Source organism: Pseudorca crassidens, chromosome 12, assembly GCF_039906515.1.
Source record: "Pseudorca crassidens isolate mPseCra1 chromosome 12, mPseCra1.hap1, whole genome shotgun sequence".
NCBI classification, from domain to species: Eukaryota; Metazoa; Chordata; class Mammalia; order Artiodactyla; family Delphinidae; genus Pseudorca; species Pseudorca crassidens.
This window is the reverse complement of record NC_090307.1, coordinates 88,965,379-88,977,859: the sequence shown is the minus strand read 5'-3', so window position 1 is coordinate 88,977,859 and position 12,481 is coordinate 88,965,379. Positions and strand designations below refer to the sequence as shown.

The following is a 12,481-nucleotide window of genomic DNA, read 5'->3' as shown; positions in this document are numbered from 1 at the left end:
AAGGGATGTGCTACAGCCTCCAGTTCCTAAAATCGCAGGACAGTGGCGACATTTACTCAGTTCCTGCTCCAGGCCAGGGAGGGTACGAAGGGTTCTCACCCTCACACACCCACAGCTCCGAAATCCAAAAAATAAATCTCAGAGTTTGCAGCAAAACTCTGTGCGGGTCAAACAATGAGGAACTCCGCAAAGTGCTTATGTAGCGTATTTACATAACTCTTGTACGCGTGTTGCTGCATAAGTATTAAACAATTTTATTACGGGGTGCTCCCCCGGGGTGGGCAACCCCGAGTATGTTACTATATATACACCTATCTAACTGTATAGACACTACACTCATTCTCTGCCTCTGTCTGTCTGTCTCTATATATACACGCTCTCTCTATGTATAGATAAATAAAAAGACAAAGGGAGAGAGAGAGGGAGTGTATACGCCATACATAGAGAGATATTAATTTATATTAGGGGAGAGAGAAAAAGGGTGTATGTAGTAAATATATAAATATATCAGTATATATGTATATAGTCATATATAACATAAATATTCTCTATCTTTATATATTCTCTCTATATAAATATTTTACATATTATTCCATATTATGTATTATATATCTATATTATATATTAGAGAGTGTACATAGTGTATATCTGTATACACAGATAGGCAGGCAAATAGAGAGGTAAAGATGGATGACTATAGATATATAGGTGGATGGATGGTAGACAGAATAGATAGATGATAGATAGATAAGACAGATAATAAAGACAGAGTGTGTGTGTGTGTGTGTGTGTGTGTGTGTGTGTGTGTGTGTGAAACTCGGAAATTTCTAACTCCTGAAGCTCAACTGCGCACCGAAGGATTTGGACGAAGAACTGTGCACCTGTGGGAGGCTGTATCGTTGTTTAAAATAGTCCCCCCCACTCCTCCGTTAAGGACCAGTTTCTGTGGGAGAATCATGACGTCAAGCATAACCACTGACTTGCTTTAGCCAATGGGATGTGAGAGGACGTGCCTTTCGTTACTTCCCAGAAGTCCTAAGTGTTGTTGGATGGTCCTCACCCTTTTTCTTTTTCTTCGGCCACAAGAGTGGCGGCATCGCAGCTGGGAGCCATTCTATCGCGACAGACGTAGGATGTGCGCCTGAAATGACCCTCAGTGGTTGCCAGTCTCTGAGATCTGAGGGTCATTTGCAACTGGGAAACGATCAGCCTCTGCTGGCCAGTCGAGGACTCACTTTGCAGGCTCCGCTTTGCATGTACGAGGTAACAGAGGGCCTGCCCACGGTCCCAGAGCTGGTCATTGGTAGTGCCTGACCTCACATCTGGGGGATCTGGCCCCTGACGGTACTCTCTTGACCCTCACAATCGACCTCCTCTCTCCCAGGCCATTTATTCCGACAGATGACTTCTCTCCTGGGGGATCCAAGTGCCCATGTTCTATTTCTCTTAAGACAGCCCCCAATTTCTGAGAAAGCTCTCTTGCACGACCTCAGCTTTTTTTTTTTTTTTTTTTTTTTTTCATTTCCACGGAAGCCAGCCTGTGTGCTGCCATCAGACGGGCAAGACCCCCGGGGTCTCATCAGAGCTGGTCTAACAAGGGAAGCTTTTCCACAGAGTGCTGATTGATTTTCTTCCCTCCTGAGGTGGGAGCTGTGTGGGTCGGAATAACTCACCCTGCTCTACTGATGACAAATTATGCCTCTTTGGCTCCCCAAAGGACAAGTGAGTCCTCAGTCCATAGGTAAAGGCTGCTGCAGGAATGTTCTGTTCCGAAGCCATAAACACAGCACAGAGTGTACCTTATTATCATGTGGGGCGGAAGGCCAACTCCTGCTTTAACTGTAAACTCTCCTGATATCTCCAACGGAGATAATTATGGTGCTTAAGGGAACTTTGGGCCTTGCTAAAAGTACTTTGCAATGTTTGCATGGCAAGGAAGGCACTAACAGGTGACCCAGGAAAGATCCTGGAGCCACAGCACTTACTACTTCATCAAGGAACCCTCCCGGCTGCCTGGCCGTCTCCCCCTTTGAAGTGCCTTCCTTCCTCCTGTATCACACGGTCCTCCTTGATCTCACACCCCTGCTTCTGACGCTAGCGAGCTTAGCTGAACTCAGTCCCACCCAGCAGTGAGGAGAAAGCAAGGAGATAAAGCTGTCAGTTCACTGACTGTGGCAAATGCTGCTAAGGGTTCACCAAAACCCAATTTCCTTTCCCCTTGGGAACACAGCTCAACTGAATTTCCCAGTGTCCCTTGCAGTGGAATAAAGCAAATGCCTGAGATTTGGTCGATGCAATGTGGGTGGAAATGATACCTGCCAATTAAGGTCTGGACCATAGAAAGCCTCTGGATAGGCTCTCTCCCCATCCACCAGCCTAATGAAGAAGCCCTACAGGAGGACAGAGCCACAAGATGGAAAGAACCTGGGTTCCTGAGTCACCACGTGGAAGGATGCCCACTATATACCCATGCCCCAAACTATTACATGAACAAGAAACAAACCGTGTTAGCCACTGTTGACATCAGTTAACCCAGACTGACTAATACAAGAGACCTGACCCAGTGTTTCCCCCTACTCAAATTCTAGGTTTCTCCAACTGGGTCATCCAGGAACCCCCTGAAAAGCCCGTGTTGAAGTACTACTCCTCTAAGCTAAGCCAGCTACACAGGATGTACTCCTGCCTTACACACATCTTCCACCTGCTAATTCTATTCTGTACCCTTTCATTGCAATAAACTGTAACTGTGAGTATAACAGCGTTGATGAGTTCTGGGAGTTCTTCTAGTGAATCAAAACTTGAGGGTGGTCTTGAGGAACCCGCCAAACTGCAGGGAGGTAAAGGTATTCTAAGGAAAGACCCAGTATGGGAAAACCAGGTCTTTCATTAGAGACTTGAAAATGCCGTTTGTGAACAGAAAGTTCACAGGGAAAAAAAAATTACTCTCAAACATATGGGAAAAGGTTCAACTTGACTCCATAGTATCACAAGTATAGATTAGAAGCAGATTGAGATATTATGTTTTAACCTAGCAGGTTGGCACAAATCCCAAAGCATGGCAACACACTGTGTTGGTGAGGCTGAGGGAAAGCAGACGCTCCTACGTAGATGGTGAAAGCGTAAACTGATACAAGCTCCATATGGATTAGTTTGGCAATGTTCATCAAAATTACAAATGCACATACCTTTGACCCATCTACTCTATCACTGTGAATATAGCCCACCCATATATGTGCAAATGCAGGAATACATGTACACAAGAGTATTCACTGCTGCATTGCAAGAGATTGAATGGTGATAGCAAAAGATTGAAACCAGCCCATATGTCTAACAAGGAACTGGTTGGATAAATTACATTATACTATCCAATAAAGTATATAAGCACACACCGTGCATCTGAAAAAAAAAAAAAGGAAAGAGAAAAATGTGTACTGATATAGACAGAGACACATTTCAGCGAAAAAAAAATCAAGTTACAGAACAGTATGTATAACAGACAACTATTTTTATGAAAAAGTGGGGAAAGTATGAATATATTTTGTATTTGCTTCTGCTTGCATAAAGATGCTCTGTAATAATACACAATTAATTAATGAAATAATGACCTGTTTGGGGTGAAAGGACGAAGGGGAACAGGGATATTATTTTTGTACCACGTAAATGTTTTGCTAATTTAAGGGGGTAGATTTTAAAACAGAAAAGTACTGCTTAGGGCTTCCATGGTGGCACAGTGGTTAGGAATCCACTTGCCAGTTCAGGGAACATGGGTTCGATCCCTGGTCCGGGAAGATCCCACACACCGCGGAGCCACTAAGCCCATGCACCACAACTACCGAGGCTGCACTCTAGAGCCTGAGAGCCACTACTGCTGAGCCTGTGAGCCACAACTGCTGAAGCCCAGGCACCTAGAGCCCATGCTCCACAACAAGAGAAGCCACGATAATGAGAAGCCCGCGCACCACAACGAAGAGCAGCCCCTGCTCGCCACAACTAGAGAAAGCCTGCGTGCAGCAACAAAGACCCAATGCAGCCAAAAATAAATAAATTAATTAATTAACTAATTAGAAAAAACAGGAACCTACTGAGTAGCACAGGGAACTCTATTCAATACTCTGTAGTGACCTAGATGGGAAAAGAATTCAGAAAAGAGTGGCTGCATGTATGTAAGGACAGCAGCAATGAACACAACAACGCTGTAAATCAACTATATCCAATTTTAAAAAGTTTAGAAAAATAAAAGAGGCACGGATCTAGAAAAGAAATTTGGTTTAGAAATAAAAAAACTATTTGACTTGAAAAATAAATAAATAAAGGGAGGCACAAGGAATCCATACGTTGCTAAAATTCATGGAACTCTACACAAAAAGGAAGCCAAGTTTAGTTTTGTCCATTTTTAAGAATTAAATTTATTTTAAACATCATCACTCTTGCACAAAGGCTATCCCGACTACCCAGGCACCATGAGAGGGAAGCTAGGGTGCCCTTTAAGGAGAGGAATTTCCTAGTCACGAGGTATCACATCTTTACTTTTAATATTTTCTGCCAAACTGCACTCCAGAGTGGCTATACCTGTGGGATTTTCTTAAGGTCAACATAGCCCTAGAGATGTTTCCTACCATGGAGTCAATGGAAAACCTCCACACAGAATTGAAAATCCATATCCTAGGAATCTTACGATGTCCCCAATCTATATGCCAAACCGCTGTCCTTTCTTTTCACTGGTGTAAATTCACAGCACAGGAACAGGGTGGGAGATAAAGCAGTAAAAGGGAACTCGAGCAGAAGTTTTAAAACTCACATACCTACAGGGAGCGGAAATTAATAAAGATCATAATGATAAGGACAGCAAACACTCACACAGCGCTTTCAAGGTGCCAAGCCCTGGACGAATCACTCTGCATGTCATAAGCTACTGGATTCTCACAACAAACCTGCATCGTAAGTTACCTTCATATTCCCATTTTACAGATGAGGAAACCGAGGCCTAAAGAGATTGAGAAGTATACCTGCTATTTCAGCTAGAAAATGGCACATCCGGGGCTCAGTTCAAAGCAGTCTGGCTGCAGAAGGAGGACCTTAAACGCGTGCAGTCAGCCAGGAGCTAGAATCCTGACATTCCAGTGTGATCCAGTTTGGTTTTCAACGCTGCAGCTGACCACAGGAGTCAGAACCAAGCGGCGAGGACGCAAGCACGCATCCCCCAGAAGCAGCAGCTGAGAGCCACCGCCGCACACTCAGCATCAACAGATGTCTCGTTTTCTGGAAAGAGGCCAAAATTGGGATTTCTTTATGAAATGTCCCAATTTTAAAGTATTGACTCAGTTTGGCTTTAAAAACGGTATAGATCACATTATTACCTCTGAGTTAGAACTAGTTAAGACAATATGATGCTTGAAAAGGTTGACCCTAACGTGGCCAGCATCTTTGTCATTCTTTTACATCCAGCCTGAAGAGCCCACCCAAGTTCACTCTGTTTTGTTTATCTATTATTTCATAACAAAACCACACCAAATGTCAGTGACTTGGAATGAAAGTGGATGGCTTATTTTTTACTATTATGTATTGTTATTATTAATTGTAATATATGATACAGTTTATGAATTATAATTTATTGTAATGATTTGTTAATTATTATAATTGTTGCTCCGGAATCTGTGGCCCGGCTGACCTAAGCCACGCTCGCTGACTGTGGCTGGGCTCGCCCATGTATCTGTGGTCAGCTGCAGGCCGGATGGTCTAGGGCGGCCTCAGCTGGAATGGCTCTTCTCTGTCCCACCAAGGCTCTCATCCTCCAGCAGGCTAGCCTGGGCTTATTTACACAGCAGTTCTGCAGGTTTCTAAGAAAACGATCAGAAGCATGCAACACTTCTTCGGTCCAGACTCAGGACTCATAAGACACTGGTTCTGTTGCATTCTATTGGCCAAAGCAAATCAAAAGGCCAGACTGATTCCCACCCAGGGGTAGGAAAACAGACTCTTGATGAGTATTGGCAAGACACTGGGGTCAACTTTGCAGCCCTCCCACCTCCTCCTTCAGGGCTCCTCTCCTAAACCATTGCTGATTGTTTTAATGAAAGACAGTGTGGAAAAACAACAAGTAGCCTATTAAAGGGCTTCCCTGGTGGTCCAGTGGTTAAGACTCTGAGCTTCCACTGCAGCGGCCATGGGTTCAATCCCTGGTCGGGGAACTAAGATCCTGCAGGCTGCACAGTACGGCCAAAGAATGAAAAAGAAATAAAAATCTAAAAAAAGAAGAGCGGGGCTTCCCTGGCGGCGCAGTGGTTGGGAGTCCGTCTGCCGATGCAGGGGACGTGGGTTCGTGCCCCGGTCCGGGAAGATCCCACATGCCGCAGAGCGGCTGGGCCCGTGAGCCGTGGCCGCTGAGCCTGCGCGTCCGGAGCCTGTGCTCCACAACGGGAGAGGCCACAGCGGTGGGAGGCCCGTATACCGCAAAAAAAAAAAAAAAAAAGAAGAGCTGTTAAGTGAAATGGTTTATTGGCACCTGATAAATTCCGGCTGTTCAGGCCCAGTTTTAATCTTTGCTCCTATTCCCAGGGAAATAGTCTTCTAAGGAAGCTGAAATTAGAAGCCCGACACCATTGGAGTTAATTCTATAGATAGCACTCCTTGAAAATAATGAAAAAAGTGAATAGGCTTAACTAAAATACAATTTCAGTAATGTATTAACACCATAACCCTCCAGAGAAAGCTTTTACTACCTTCTGCCTAGAATGTGTAGATTTATATTAATGTAATAAAACAGGACCTGAAACAAAGGAAGAACTATATAAGTACAAGCTATCACTATTATCACTCATAAATTCCACAGAATCTTACTAAGAACCTACTTAGTTCAAGATGGCACAAATGTGCATTGTAGTGAGACAGGCTGGGAGCTGGGACACTTTGCTGCAGTGCCTGCCCCTAGACAAATGTCTCCTCGAGCAATAAAATACAAAGAAGTTATAAGGGACTAAAAATAACTGCGTGCATTCACAGTTGGCGCAAGTTATGGACAACAAGATACAAAAAGACCAAAACAAAAGAAACCCAGCCGTCGCTTCTGAAGAGCTGGGAGCAGAAACAGGGTACTGTGCATGCGCCCTGCATCCCTCTGGCCTGACCCCTGGACACACCCCTACCCTCACCCCATATAAGGAACGGGCTCGCCCTGCCTTGGGGAGCCAGCAAGGGAACCTGTCACTGGTTCTCACTCCCCCCTGCTGCAGCAAGGGCCCCAACAAAGCCTTGCCTGAATTTCTTCTCTGGCCTCTGATCTATTTGTACTGACTGGGGAAGGCCCAGAACCCTGGTCAGTATCAGTAGGATTTAATCAATGTTCTCTGAGTAGTAATTAGCTGATCACTTTACCACCTGATTCTCAAAATGACACATGCATAGGACGGACCTGGAATAGACGGATTTGCAGAAGCCAGGAATGTGGATTAATCAAATTAGCTCTATGTTTCTGTCCCCTCCCCCAACTCTCAACTTAGATGTTGTAGTAAATGGAATATGACCCACCCCCCAACCAGAAGAAGTCCACAACCTAATCCGTGGAGCCTGTGGATTTGTGACCTTTAATAGCAAAGGAGACTTTGCAGGTATGATTCAGCTAAGGGTCCTGAGATGGGGAGAAGCTCCTAGATCATCCAGGTGGGTTCAGTGTCGTCACAAATTCTTACAAGAGGGAAACAGAAGAGTCATAGTGAGAGATGTGAGGACAGAAGCAGAGGGCAGAGAGTGAGATTTGAAGATATTATGCTGTGGGCTTTGAAGATGGAGGAAGGGGCCATGAGCCTCCCCCATGCTCTATGCACCCCCATGTTTATTGCAGCTTTATCTACAATAGCCAAGATATGCAAGCAACCTAAGTGTCCATCGCTAGATGCATAGGTCAAGAAGGTGTGAGATACACACACACACACACACACGCGCACACAATGGAATACTACTCCACCATAAAACGATGAACTCTTACCATTTGGGACAACATGGATGGACCTTGAGGGCATTGTGCTAAGTGAAATAAGTCAGATGGAGAAAGACAAATACCATATGATTTCACTCATGTGCGGACTATAAAAGGAAAAGAAAAGAAAAGGGAAAGAAACAAACCAAACAAAAACACACACACAGATACAGAGAACAGAGTAGTAGTTATCAGAGGGGAAGGGGCGGGGTAGGGGAGGGCAAAATGGGCAAAGGGGGTCAACGGTATGGTGACAGATGGAAACGAAACTTTTTGTCTATTGAGTAACTCCCCGGTTTCTCTCTTTTCAGGATCTTAGTTCCCCAAATTCCCCAATGTCTACAACAGTGTCTGGGATTGAACCCAGGCCCCCTGCAGTGGAAGCACCAAGTCCTAACCACTGGACCGCCAGGGAATTCCTGGAAACTAAACTTTTGGGAGTACTCTGCAGTGTATACAGAAGTGAAAATATAATGTTGTACATGGGAAACGGATATAATGTTATAAACAGTGTGACCGCGATAAAGTGTTACAAATTCAAAAACAAAAAAAAACCCGCCTTGATTCCTAGGGAAATTCAAACATATTTTAAAAATTATTTATTTATTTATCTGGCTGCACCAGGTCTTAGTTGCGGCACGTGGGAGCTAGTTCCCCGACCAGGGATCGAACCCGGGCCCCCTGCATTGGGAGCGTGGAGTCTCAATCCCTGGACCACCAGGGAAGTCCCCCTTCAAACATATTTTTAAAAGGTCTGTTTAAAAGACATAGTAGGCGGCATCCGTGTAACATTTCCATTTCATACTGAATCCAAAGAGAGGAGAAGAAAGATAGCTTCTATAAGCCGATGGGCAACATTTCTCTGTGAAAGTCTTAGAGATACGTGTGCATGTGTATGCATGTATGCACATGTTTGCACACATAAATGTCAATGGATCACTTAACGTTCGATTAAAGTGACTGCTTCTCATTTTATTTCCCCAGGGCCCCAGTAATAATCTGGGCCTTTCTGTGGCACAAGTAATCTCTGAAAATGGTTCAGACCCCATCAGATGTCAGCTAATGCTTGATTAAATTAAGCTTAAACGATAAAATAACCTTTATCTAGAAGGGTGATTACGCAAATCAAAGATGTGTCATGTAAAGGGATAGAAATGACATTGGTTCCCGTCTCCCTAAAGGCTTGGTAGGTCTAGAAATAGGTCCTTATGCCCGGGAATGTGAGGCATGTGGCCCTCTAGAAGATAGCCCCCTGTGAGGGTAGGATGCTTGCCCTTCTTGGTTCATGGCCAAATTCCCCAATGTCTACAACAGTGTCTGATCCATAATGAATGGTCAAAGGTTATTTGTTGAGTGAACAGATAATGGATAAATGCGTGAACCCCCTTCGAGGCAAACCTGGATGAGATCGGAATGGATTGTAGTTGAAGGCATGGAGATAATAACCAAGTGTCCATCGTGAAAGAACAAATCATGAGAAGACACACGCACAAATCAATTAAGAGGGAAGTGGGAAATAATGGCTCTGAACAGCGTGCTTCAAGAAGTTTGCCCTGACCGTGCAGTTGGGCACCTAGATAGAGCTGTCGACTTTCTAACGACTGGCTTCTATCCAACCCAAAAGAACAGAAGAAAGAGGAATACTTCCCAGAATGATGAAATTACCCTGGACAGCTTAATGAAAAAGTCTTGGTTCCCACTGAGGCATTAAATGGTTCGTTTCCACATGGAAGCCTCCATGGCTTGTGACAAGCTCTTGACAAACTGTTTCTTTATTTTTTCATGGACGTGTTATGGGCGATAAAGATTAACGGAAAAGATTTTCCCCAACTGCAGCCTTGCTGTTTGAGCTTCACTGCTCACCAGTGAAGACTCAGCCAGGGGCAGAACAAGAAAGTCCAGAGATGGACGATGCTTCCCCATCCAGTGATAATGAGGTATTAATTATATGCTTCTGAGCTGATCTGTGCTATAACCTGCTCATATAGAAAGGGGGCTAGTTTCTTTTTTCCAGTGTAGTTCACCACCACTGCCTTCTACCAGGAAAAATAAAGCCCCTTCTTTGGAGGTTTTCAAATTCTAATAACTGAGGTTATGAAATAATGAGAGATTAGCTCTGCGAGCTCAGAAATCATCCACGTTTGGCTAATTTGTCGCTCCTGGGCTGGTCATTAAATCTTGAGGTGACTCTGGCCGCCTTTGCATTGAAGCTGGCATCCTGAATGCCTGCAGTGAATCCACTGAGCACACTTGCTACCAAATGTCAAGATTTCACAGGGTAGGGTCTTAGGTGGACTTGACACACGCTGACAATCTGACAGTCACAGAACAGTCACAGAATTAATTTCAATTAGGTTAATTTCAACATTGGCCATACTGATCCTTTACACACCACCCCAGAGTTAACTGTAAAGTTGACTTCAATTCTCCTCCTTAAACCTTCTCAGGGGCTTCCCTGGTGGCGCAGTGGTTAAGAATCTGCCTACCAATGCAAGGGACATCGGTTCGAGCCCTGGCCCGGGAAGATCCCACATGCCGCGGAGCAACTAATCCCGTGCGCCACAACTACTAAGCCTGAGTTCTAGGGCCTGCGAGCCACAACTGCTGAGCCCACGTGCCACAACTACTGAAGCCTGTGTGCCTACAGCCCGTGCTCCGCAACAAGAGAGGCCACAACAATGAGAAGCCTGCGCACAGCAACAAAGAGTAGCCCCTGCTCGCCGCAACTAGAGAAAGCCCGCACAGCAGCAAAGACCCAACGCAGCCAAAGAAAAAAACACCAAAGAAAAAAAAAAACACCAAAAAGAAAAAAAAAAAAAAACCTTCTCAGATTAAAGTCAGGTGCTGGTCTGGGTATGAAATAAACATTTCCACTTTCAGCCCTAGGGCACCGTATTTGAAGTGTGTCCTTCCTCTGCGTCCAACTCCCCCTTCGCTACCATTTTATTAACTACTTCCAAAAAGACTGAAATACAGCCTTAAGCCAGAGGCCCATGAACTACTTAAATGAAACATAGTTTTTGTTCTCGCTGAAGATTTTTAAGACTCTTTCTTGAAGAGATAGCTCCAGTGAGACATCTAAGAAAAAGAGGGAACGATGCCCTTCATTTCATGTCGCGGCCTCAGCTAGTTTGTTCCAGAAATCACATGTTACCATCTCATATTAAGGTTTGGATCTAATGGGAACTCCAGACATAGTCACTGAGGGATGCAGATGTCAGGGCTTAGCAATGATTTTTCCTGCCTCATCTCTTTTATTATTTAAAAAAATATCATTTTTAACCTACAAAAATAACGTATGGTCAGTTTGGGAAACTTGAAGGCCACAGAAAAAACACATAAGAAAATAAATGTTAACCCTAACCTCATCACCCAAATACACGTGTGTGAACCATTACAGGTTCTGGGTTATGCACATATGTGTGTAAGTTTTAATAAAACTGAGATCATACTCCACATACTAGGGTGCCTATATTTCCTTGTCAAGTCATATCATTTATACTATAATTTCTAAAGGCTGCACACTCGTCCATGTAAAACCTATACAATAACTTAATTAACCAATCCATTCTTTCTGAATATTTGCATTGTTTGAAATCATTGGCCATTATAATTAACACTGTGGTGGACTTACCTTTCATATAAGCTTTTAATCATCCCTGATTGTGTCTTTGGGATAAACTTCTGAAGGTGAAATTGCTAGGTCAACGGTTATATTTATGTATTTCGTTCTATATATACATATATATAAAACATCATGTATTTTGTAAATACAATATATTGTATGTATAATTGTAGATAATTTTTTAGTCTTAACTATAGATAATTTTTATTACAATTAATAAAATACATAAATAATAATTTATATTTGTGTATTTGGTTATATCTAAATAATTTTAGATACAAGGACTTCCCTGGCAGTCCAGTGGTTAAGACTCCGTGCTTCCAATGCAGGGGGTGCGGGTTCGATCCTTGGTCAGGGAACTAAGATCCCACATGCCGCAGGGCACGGCCAAAAAAAAAAAAAATTATAGATACAATTTTCCTTTAATTATAGATAATTATAAATTATAATTAATGAAATTAATAGGATAATTTTATTTTTAATTATAATTTTAATTATTATTTTATTTATATATTTACAAATACATATAATTTTAGAACTAGTTATAAATTTATAAAATATTTAATTTATAAATGAAAATAAATGAATTAAATATATACTTATGTATGGATTTAAGTAAATATTTAAGTATACATATATTAAAAATATATATTTACTGCTAGTGGCAGGAAGGAATCAGTACAGTGTTATTTCAGTGAGATGCTGTTCTGTGCACTCTGTGTGTATACATGTATCTACATATATAGGTACACACACACAGAAAACCAAATAGTCTTAAAGAAAGTTTACACCCATTCCACTCCCAGGATAAGCACACGACAGTTGGATGATTTTTTAAAGTGCTCACATCTTTAGTGGGGGCTTTGATGCTCTCCCTTCTTCCA

General features: G+C 43.0%; 1 protein-coding gene across 2 annotated transcripts in view; it reads right to left on the bottom strand.

Moving 5' to 3' along the window:
- The window catches only part of GLT1D1 (glycosyltransferase 1 domain containing 1), a 152,631-nt gene that overhangs the window by 25,619 nt on the left and 114,531 nt on the right, over positions 1–12,481 (bottom strand). The window lies entirely within an intron of this gene.